The sequence below is a fragment of the Otolemur garnettii genome, unplaced genomic scaffold (assembly GCF_000181295.1).
Source record: "Otolemur garnettii isolate 467f Iridium unplaced genomic scaffold, OtoGar3 scaffold00010, whole genome shotgun sequence".
Lineage (NCBI taxonomy): Eukaryota > Metazoa > Chordata > Mammalia > Primates > Galagidae > Otolemur > Otolemur garnettii.
In genome coordinates, this window is record NW_003852405.1 from 441061 (window position 1) to 452232 (window position 11172).

Here is an 11172-nt window from a genome sequence, read left to right on the forward strand (position 1 = left end):
TAACCTAAAAAAAAAAAAAAAAACAGACTGTAAATCATCAATAGCATAAAAGATTAAATGGTCGTTATATCATGATAAAATAATAAATTCAACAAGAAGACATAACAGTCTTAAACATTTATGCTCCCAATGACAGAGCTCCCAAATTCATAAATACTACTGGACCTAATAAAAGACCTGTAGCAACATATTAATAGGGGGGCACTTCCTTACTCTATTGATAGAAATGAACAGATTATTGGGTCAGAAAATCAAAAGGAAATGTTGAACTTAAAGAGGACTCTAGAACAAATGCACCTACATTTATAGGACATTCTACCCCCCAAATGCAGAATATATATTCTTCTCATTAGCACATGGAACATTTTCTAAGATAGAACATATGTTAGGCCATAATTGTTTGAAAACTGAAATTATACCTAGTATATAAGACTTAGACCATAATGGAATAAAACTAGAAATTAAAGTCAAGAGGAACTCTCAAATATGTGGAAGTTAACCTGCTGCTGAAAAATCTTTGGGCCACTGATGAAATCAAGATGGAAACAAAAAAAAATACTGAATTGAATGACAATGGTGAGAAAAGCTACCAAGGTCTCTGGGATACAGTAAAAGATCTAAGAGGGAAATTCATAGCACTGAAGGACTAAAGACAGAAAGAAGAGCGCGTCAGGCGGAGCCGGGCGGCAGCGGGGCGGGGCGGAGCCGGGTGGGGCGGGACGGGGCGGGGCAGAGCCGGGCGGGGCGGGTTAAGCAGGCGCCGGCGGCGCGCGGCCGGCCTACTCCTACTCCGCCTCCTGTTCTACGGCAGCCGTAGCCCGTCAAGGGGGCGCCACTTCTGCCGCCTCCACTCTGGCAGTCTCGCGCGCCTTCTTGCCCGGCATGTCGGCGGCTGTGGCGTGCGTGGATTACTTCGCCGCCGACATGCTTATTGCCATCTCCTCTTGCACTCTGGTGCACCTGGAGTGCCCTGACCTTTCCTAGCTGTCTGTGGACCCTGCATAGCCCCGAGGGCGCAGGTGCCGCCGCGAGGCGTCCTCGTCCCGGACCCTGGGGTAGCCACCGCCGGCCTCTCCAGCCCCGGGCTTGGGACCTGGAGGCGTCGCCGCGCCCCACCTGCTGGCCGCCAGCATCCTGGCAGACCTGCGCGGCGGGCCTAGAGCCGCCCAGCGGGACGCCTAGCCTGCCTTCTCCTCTTCCAATGCCTACCTCTGGCAGCGCCCTCCACCGCCTGTAAGAGCTACTGCTGTCCCTTCCAGGGCTGCGCCAAAGCCTACTACAAATCCTCGCACCTGCAGACGCACACAGATGAACGTCATTTTGCCTGAGATTGGCCAAGCTGTGACAAGACTTTCGGGAGATCTGATGAACTGGCCTGCCACCACAGGACACACACAGGGGAGAAGCGCTTCCCCTGTCCTCTGTATTCCAAGCGTTTCACCCGAAGTGACCATCTAACCAAACACACCCTCTGCCATCCTGGTTTCCGCCCAGATCTACTCTGGCGTCCGGGTGTCTGAAGCACTTCCCCCAATGACTCGCTGTCCTGCAGCCTGGCTGGCAGTCCTGCACCCAGCCCTGTGCCGAGCCCAGGCCCTGCTGGCCTGTAGGGTCCCCATCCAGCCTGCCCTGAGCACACCCAGCCAGGCCTTGGCATGGACTACTAGCAACTCCAGGATACTCCTGCCACACAGGGTCCACGGCAGGGGCTAGTGGAGTGCCTGGACCTTTCTTTTCTAGCTGTGGACCCTGAAGATGCCCCTGTCCACCTCAAGAAAGCAACAAGGGGGTCTAAAAGTGGACCTGGGTCAGCCAGCCTCAGGAGTAGCCCTCAGGATGGATGACTGGGGCTTGTGTCAGTAAATAGCCATGATGACTAACTTCCTTCCTCTCCTGAAGTGGGGTCCCCAAGGGGTGTAGTCAGAGGCTCTCCCCTTCTCAACCTCCCTGTTTTTACTCAGGGGTGGGGTTTGGGGGCTGAAGCAGGCACAGAGACAGTGTCCCCTGTCCAGGGCATGGACTATATGCCCCTAGGCCCATTCCCTGCAGGTTGGGATGAAGTGTGCAAAGAGCCATAGACAACCAGGGTTTCATGGAAGAGGCCCCACCTCTCCCCCACGCTCCGCTGAAAGCATTAGTGAAGTTCAGGGAAATGGAGGTGTAGCCTCGCTAACCTCCACTCAGGTTCTTAATCTCTCGGTTCCACAGGGTTTGCCCTTGGGAAGGGGTCCCCCCAGCACACCAGGCCTCAAGGGTATGGCTGGGAGTGGGGAGGCATTAGGGCAGTAGTTCTCAACCTTCCTAATCCCACGACCCTTTAATATAGTTTCTCATGTTGTGGTGACCCTCCACCATAAAATTATTTTCATTGCTACTTCGTAACTGTAATTTTGCTTTTTCTTAATAAAAACTAGGCATACAAGAAACATATGTCAAAATAATGAAAGCCATATATGATGAACATACAGCTAACATAACACTGAATAAGGTAAAGTTGAAAGCAGTAAGAATTAGAAGAAGACAAGGACACCCACTTTTACCTTTTTTTTTTTTTTTTTTTTGAGACAGTCTCACTATGCCCTCCTTGGTAAGGTGCAATGGCATCACAGCTCAGAGTAACCCCAGCCTCTTGGGTTTAAGTGATTCTCTTGCCTCAGCCTCCCAAGAAGCTAGGACTACAGGTGCCTGCCACAACACCTGGCTATATTTTTTTTGTAGGTATCATTATTGTTTGGCAGGCCCCAGGCTAGGTTTGAACCTGTCAACCTCAGTGTGTGTGGCCAACACCCTAACCGCTGAACTATGGGTGTGGAGCCCACTTTTACCACTTCTTTTCAACATAGTACTGGAAGTCATTCCCAGAATGATAAAAGAAAGAAAGAAATAGCATCCAAATCAGAGAAGAGGAGATCAAGCTATTCTCATTTGCTGATGGTATAACATCTAGAAAACCCTAAAGATTTTCCCAAAATACTCTTAGAATTGATAAAGAAGTTCAGTAAAGTCTCAGGTTACAAAATTAATGTACTCAAATCAGTAGCATTTCTATACCCCAATAACAGCCAAGCTGAGAATCAAATCAAGAACTCAATACAGCTCAGCTCCTGTAGTTCAGTGATTTGGATGCCAGCCACATACACCAAGGCTAGCAGGTTTGAAGCCAGCCCAAGCCTGCTAAAACAACAATGACAACTACTACAACAACAAAAATAGCCGTCCATTGTGATGAGCGCCTGTAGTCCCAGCTACCTGGGAGGCTAAGACAAGAGAATCGCTTCAGCCCAAGCGTTTGAGGTTGCTGTGAGCTGTGACACTATGGCACTCTACTGAGGGCAATATAGTGAGACTTTGTCAGAAAAAAAAAAGAACTTAATACAATTTATGATAGCTGCAAAAAAACAAACACCCCCCCCCAAACAAATAAACAAAAGCAAGAAAACCCCCTAGGAGTATACTTATCCAGGAGGGGAAAGATCTTTACAAGTACAAAACACTGATCACAGAAATTATTGATGACACAATCTGATAGAAAAACATTCTATGTCAGTGGACTGCAGGAACCAACATTGTTAAAATGTCTATATTGCGCAAAGTCACTTATATAGTCAATGCAATTTCCATCAACATGTCTACATAATTTCTCACAGAATTGCCAAAAAAAAAAGCAATTCTAGGGCAGTGCCTGTGGCTCAAAGGAGTAGGGCACTGGCCCCATATGCCAGGGGTGGCGGGTTCAAACCCAGCCCTGGCCAAAAACTGCAAAAAAAAGCAGTTCTAACTTTCAATGGAATAAAAAGAGCACAAATAGCAAAAGCAATCCTAAGCAAAAACAAAAATATATGGAGTCACCATACCACCCAACTTCAAATTATACTACAAGGTTCTCATAACCAAAACAGCATGGTACATATATAAAAGTATACAAATTGGAACAGGATAGCAAATCCAGAAATAAAACCATTTGTCTACATTGAACTGATCTTCAACAAACCAAAGAAAATATATACTGGAGAGAAAATTAATGGTGCTGGGAAAATTGGAGTACTACATGAAGAATCAAACTGGATCACTATCTCTCAATGTATACAAAAAATAACTCAAGAAGGATTAAAGACTTAAATTTAAGACTTGACACTGTAAAAATTTTAGAAGAAAACTTAGGAAAAAAATTTTCTGGACATTGGCCTTTGCAAAAACTTTATGACTAAGACCACAATACAAATACCAGAAAAAAACAAAAATAAACAAGACTTAATTTAACCAAAAAGTTTTTGCACAATAAAAGAAATATTCAACAAAGTAAATAGACAACCTACAGAATGGGAGAAAATATTCTCAAACTATAAATATGATAAATGACTAATATCAATAATCTACAAGAAACTAAGATGAATGTGCAAGAAAGAAAACAAAAGACCCCATTGAAAAGTGGGCAACATACATGAACAAACATTTTTCAAAAGAAGATACACAAATGTCCAAGGAATATATGAAAAATTCTCAACATCGAGGAAATGCAGATTAAAACCACAATGAGATACCACCTTACTCCAGTCAGAATGGTCATGATTAAAAAGTCAAAAAACAACAGACACTGGCACAGATGTGGTGAAAAGGGAACACTTATGCAATGTTAGCAGAAATGTAAATTAGTACAACTTAGTTGGAAAACATTACAGAGATTTCTCAGTTAACTTAAAGTAGAACTGCCATTCAACCAAGCAATCTCACTACTGTAAGGTACCCAAAGGAAAAGAAGTCATTTCACCAAAAAGACACCTACCTCCACTCAAATGTTTATTGCAGAACAATCCACAATTGCAAAAATAAGGAATCAACCTAAGTGCCCATCAACTAATGAGCACATACACATAAATATACACACATACCATGGAATACTACCAAACTATGAAAAAGAATAAAATAATGTCTTTTGCAGCAACTTGAATGGTACTGGAGACCATCATACTAGAAGAAATAACTCGGCGGGGGGGGGAAACAAAAACTGCATATTCTCACTTATATGTTGGAGCTAAATCCATGCAATCAGTGGGTATGTATGGTCATACCCATGACCAATACATTGAAAACTGAAAAGTGTGCATGTGGTGTGGGATGAAAAATTACCTTTTAGATAAAACGTACTCTATCTAGTGACAAGTAAATTAAAAGCCTAAACTTCTCCATTATGTAGTCTATTCATGTAACAACAATCTGCTTGTACCCATAAATCTATTTAAATAACAAATAAAAATTATGAGGCATCATATAAAACAAAAGCAAAAGACAAAAATAGACAATAAAATGCAACACAGAAAAGATTCAGATTTGGAATTAACAAACCAGTTTTTTAAATTATGATCAATAGAAACTTGAATATAGATTCAAAATGGAAGCCTTTCCAGAGTTACAAAATACAAAAATATGGTCAATTTAAAGTTTAAAAATTGATAACTACCCTATTAATTAATAGATTGGTAAAATAGTTATTAGACATTATATTTGGAGGAGTAATGAACTGGCAAATAGGAAAGAATATTTATTAGACATTATATTTGGAGGAGTAGTGAACTGGCAAATAGGAAAGAATCCAGCATAGACAAAGGGGAATATAAAATATTTTTAAAAAGTGAAGAGACATATGAGACTTTGATAAAAGTTCTAACATATATGTAATTGGAATCCAGAAAGGGGGTGGTAAGGGACAGAGAAGAGAGAGGTGGAGTTAAAGATACAATATTTGAAGAAATACTTTTCCAGATTAATAAAATGTAAGAAAATACAGGTTCAGGGTGGTGCCTGTGGCTCAGTGGGTAGGGGGCTGGCCCCATATACTGAGGGCGGCAGGTTCAAACCCAACCCTGGCCAAACTACAACAACAACAACAACAACGACAAAAAAAAAAAAAATAGCCCAGCATTGTGGCAGGCACCTGTAGTCCCAGCTACTCAGGAGGCTGAGGCAAGAGAATCTCCTAAGCCCAGGAGTCAGAGGTTGCTGTGAGCTGTGTGATGCATGGCACTCTACCAAGGGTGATAAAGTGAGACTCTGTCTCTACAAAAAAAAAAAAAGTTTCAAAAAGCCCTATAAATTCCAAAGAAAATCAAACCAGAGGCTAAGCTTTAAAGTTCACTTATTTCTGCTGCAACACATTATCTTACATTAATCCACTGAAGTGTATTTTTCTATTTCTGCAAAATAGCTTTCCTCTTTGGAAATTTTATTTGGATCTTTTTATTGTCCATATCTTCATATCTTAATTTTAAACATATAGTATGCGTTTATATAAATTAATATTTTTCTTTGGAATTCCAATATCTAGGTTGACTTTGACAGGTTACCTTCATTATGATTATTTTATTGCTTCTTTCTCAAGCTTTAATATTTTGAGACTTAAAAACAGCACCCCCCCCCACCAGCAGGGCAGAAGTGTTCTCTTTTTTCCACATCCACGCCACCATCTGTAATTTTGGGATTTTTTTATGTGGGCTACTCTTACTGGAGTTAGATGATATTTCAAAGTGGTTTTGATTTGTGTTTCTCTGATGATTAAAGATGATGATCATTTTTTCATGTGTCTGTAGGATATGCACATGTCTTCTACAGAGATGGCTTCTGTTCATGTCTCTTGCCCACAATGAAATGGGATCACATGATTTTTTTTTCTTACTAATAAGTTTGAGTTATCTGTGGATTCTGGTTATCAAACCTTTGTCAGAAACATAACCTGCAAATATCTTCTCCCATTCTTAAGGATGACTGCTTGTTTTACTTATTGTGTTCTCGGCTGTGCAGAAGCTTTTTAGTTTGATCAGATCCTAGTAATAGTAATGTATTTTTGGTGTTGCTTCAATTGCCGGTGGGAGTGGGGGGAGAATATGAAGTATTCTCCCAGGCCAATTTCCTCAAGTGTTTTCCCTACACTCTCTCCAAATATCTTTATAGTGTCATGTCTTAAGTTTAAATCTTTTATCCAATGAGAGTTAATTTTTGTTAATGGTGAAAGATGTAGGTCCAGTTTCAGTCTTCTACAAGTTGCCAGCCAATTCACCCAGCACTATTTGTTAAATAGGGAATCTTTCCCCCAATTCATGTTTTTGATAGGCTAATCAAAGATCAAATGATAATAAGTGTCTGGGTTCATATATTTGTTCTCTAATATGTTCCATATATCAACCTCTCCATTTTTGTGCCAGTACCATGCTGTTTTGATCACTATAGATTTATACTATAGTCTGAAATCTGGTAACGTGATCCCTCCTCATTTGTTTTTATTTCTAAGTAATGTCTTGGCAATTCAAGGTCTTTTCTGATTCCACATAAAATGAAGTACTATTTTTTCCAGATCTTTAAAGTATGACAGCACTCCCAGAGGTTGGGGATTTCTAGGTCTGGGTCAAAGCTCTCTCTGTACTCCTCTATTACTCCTGTCTCTCTCTTTCTGTGCCACTCTTCTTTTAGTCAGTCTTCCCTTTTACTCACCATCTTTCTTTTTTCTTTTCTCTTTTTAAATTATTTATCCCTTCTTGCACTCCAATCTTCTCATCCTTTTAGTCCTGTACCAAAAGGACACACTCGAGTTCTTTGCATATCACTAAAATATTTGGTTTCTTCTTACGTTAACCTTAAGTTATCTTAGGTCAAAGATATGGTAAGAGAAAGAGGAAATGAAAGAAAAAAGTAGGGCAAAGAAACAGAAAAAAAGAAAACACTCATGAGGAATAAACAGCATAGAAATCCTGGCAACATGAAAAACCAGACCAGAGCAAACCCCCCCCCCAAGGGACCATGAGGTAGCTATGGCAGAGTATTCCACCTATAAAGAAATGGTAGGAATAACAGAGGGGAATTTAAAATATGGATGATAAAACCAATGAAGTAAATTGCTGAGAAAGTGGAAAATAACCAAAAGGAAATCCAAAAACAGAATCAAATAAGAGATGAACAATATGAAGAATATAGAAAGGCTATAGCAGAGCTTAAGGAGTTTAAGCAATCAATTAGGGAATTTAAAGATGCAGTAGAAAGTATTAGTAACAGATTAAACCATGCAGAAGAAAGAATCTCAAAGGTAGAGGACAAAGCTCTTGAGCTAACTCAGGCAGTTAAAGAGTCAGAAAAAAGAGAGAAAGAAAACAGGATGTTCACTAACAGAAATATGGGACTTCAAGAAGCATTCAAACAAAGGAGTATATGTATCCCAGAAGGCAAAGAAGAACACCCTAGTGGAATGGAAGCCATACTAGAGGATGACATAAATGAAAATTTCCCAAATATCACCAACGATTCTGACACACTCCTTTCAGAAGGATGTCGGACCCTAGGTCATCTCAACTCAAATAGAGTTTCTCAAAGTAAGACATGTCATGAATCTGTCCAAAGTCAAGACAAGAGAAAAGATTCTCCAAGCCACAGGAGTAAACATCAATTAAAGGGACAAATCCATCAGGGTTACTGTAGATTTCTCAAATGAAACTTTTCAAGCCAGAAGACAATGATAATCTACCTTTAAACTAGTTAAACAAAACAATTTTCAACTCAGAATTCTATATCCTGCTAAGCTAAGATTTAAAATTGATGGAGAAATCAAATGTTTTAGTGATATATAAACATTGATAAAATTATCCACAACAAGACCAATGGGGCAGGAAATATTTCAACCTGTTTTACACTGACCATCACAATGGACCACTCAGAAACTAAAGGACAAATCCCAGCTTCCACAATGATGCAAAAGATAAACCTAGGCAATGGACTTTCACAAAATAAGATGAATAGAATACCACCACACTTATCAATTATTTCAATAAATGTTAATGGCTTGAATTCCCCACTGAAGAGGCATAGACTGGCTAACTGGATTAAAAAACACAAGCCATCCATTTTCTGTTTGCAGGAAACACACCTAGCCTCAAAGGACAAATTAAAACTCAGGGTTAAGGGATGTAAGACAGTTTTTCAGGGAAAGAGAATTCAGAAGAAAAGGGGGGCTACAATCTTCTTTTCAGATACAAGTGGACTGAAAGCAACTAAAGTCAAAAAAGTCAAAGGTGAACACTTCATATTGGTCAAGGAAAAAATACAACAAGAAGATAGTTCAATTCTAAATATTTATGCACCCAACTTAAATGCTCCCAGATTCTTGAAACAGACCTTACTTAGTCTGAGCAAGATGATATCCCACAATACCATAATAGCAGGGGACTTTAACACCTCTTACAGAACTAGACATAGCCTCTAAACAGAAACTAAACTAAGATACAAGGGACTTAAATGTGATCCTAGAACAACTCTGCTTGATAAACATATATAGAACACTCCATCTTAAAGCTAAAGAATATACATTCTTATAATCAGCCCATGGAATATTCTTCACAATTGATCATACCCTAGAACACAAAACAAAACTCAACAGACTCAAAAGAATTGAAATTTACCTTGTATTTTCTCAGACCACAGGCATTAAAGGTGGAACTCAACTCCAACAAAAGTAGTCAACACCATACAAAGACATGGAAGTGAAACAACCTTATGCTGAATGACAGTTGGGTGCAGTAAGAGATAAAAGATGAAATCATTAACTTTCTTGACCATAACAACAATGAAGACTCAAGCTACCAAATCCTGTGGAATACAGTAAAAGCCGTCCTGAGAGGAGAATTTACCACTTTAGAAGCCTACATCTGAAAAACAGAAAGAGAGCACATCAACAAACGCACAAACCATCTTAGAGAACTGGAAAAAAAAGAAGCATCTAAGCCTAAACCCAGCAGAAGAAAAGAAAATAGCCAAAATTAAACCAGAGATTAATGAAATTGAAAACAAAAGAATTGTTCAGAAAACGAACCCAACAAAAAGTTGGTTTTTTGAAAAAATAAATAAAATAGATAAACCCCTGGCCAGATTAACTAGACAAAGAAAAAAAAACTTTCTAGTAACCCCAATTAGAAATAATAAAGGAGAAATAACAACAGATGGCACAGAAATAGAAGAGATTATCTCTAAATACTACAAGAAACTCTATGCCCAGAAATTTGACAATGTGAAAGAAATGGATCAATATTTGAAATCACACCCTTTCACTAGACCCAACCAAGAAAAAATAGATCTCCTGAATAGACCTATTTCAAGCACTGAGAACAAAGAAAAAATTAAAAATCTCCTCCTCAAAAAAATGCCCTCATCCAGATGGCTTCACACCAGAATTCTGTCTAATCTTCAAAGAAGAGCTTATACGTATACTGCAGAAATTATTGCAAAAATAGAGGATGAGGGAATCTTACTCAACACAAAGACCATATGATCCCCTCAATCGATACAGAAAAAGCATTTGATAAAACTCAACATCCTTTTTTAATTAAAACCCTGAAGAATATAGGCATAGGTAGCATATTTATTAAGCTGATTGAAGACATATATGACAAACCCACAGATAATATTCTACTGAATGGAGTAAAACTGGAAGCTTTTCCACTTAGAACTAGAACCAGACAAGGTTGTCCTCTATTGCCACTACTATTTAATGTAGTGCTGAAAGTTCTACCACATACAATCAGGCAAGAGAAGAAAATAAAGAGCATCCACATGGGGGCAGAGGAGGTCAAACTCTCCCTCTTTGCTGATGATAATAATCTTTTTCTTAGATAACCTCAAAGAATTAACCATAAGACTCCTGGAAGTGATCAAAAAATACAGTAATGTCTCAGGATATAAAATCAATGTCCACAAATCAGTAGCCATTTTATATGCCAATAACAACCAGGAACAGAAGCTTTTTTTTTTTTTGCAGTTTTTGGCCAGGGCTAGGTTTGAATCTGCCACCTCCGGCATATGGGGCTGGTGCCTTACTCCTTTGAGCCACAGGTGTCACCCAGGATGAGAAGCTATTTAAGGACACAATTCCCTTCACAGCAGTTTCAAAGAAAATGAAATACCTAGGAATATACCTAACAAAAGAGGTGAAGGACCTCTATAAAGAAAATTACAAAACTATAAGAAAAGAATTAGCAGAAGATATTAACAAACGGAAGAACATACCATTCTCATGGGTGGTTAAAATCAACATTGCTAAAATGTCCGTACTTCTGCACTCAGTGCCCGTAGCACAGTGGTTATAGCACCAGCCACATACACCAAGGATGGTGGGTTTGAACCTACCCCGGGTCAGCTAAA

At 39.6% G+C, this 11172-nt stretch overlaps 1 pseudogene; it reads left to right on the top strand.

Annotated features, from left to right (window-relative positions):
* The first annotated feature begins 882 nt into the window (after positions 1–882).
* On the top strand, positions 883–1610 carry LOC100957906 (annotated as a pseudogene).
* The last annotated feature ends 9562 nt before the right edge of the window (positions 1611–11172 follow it).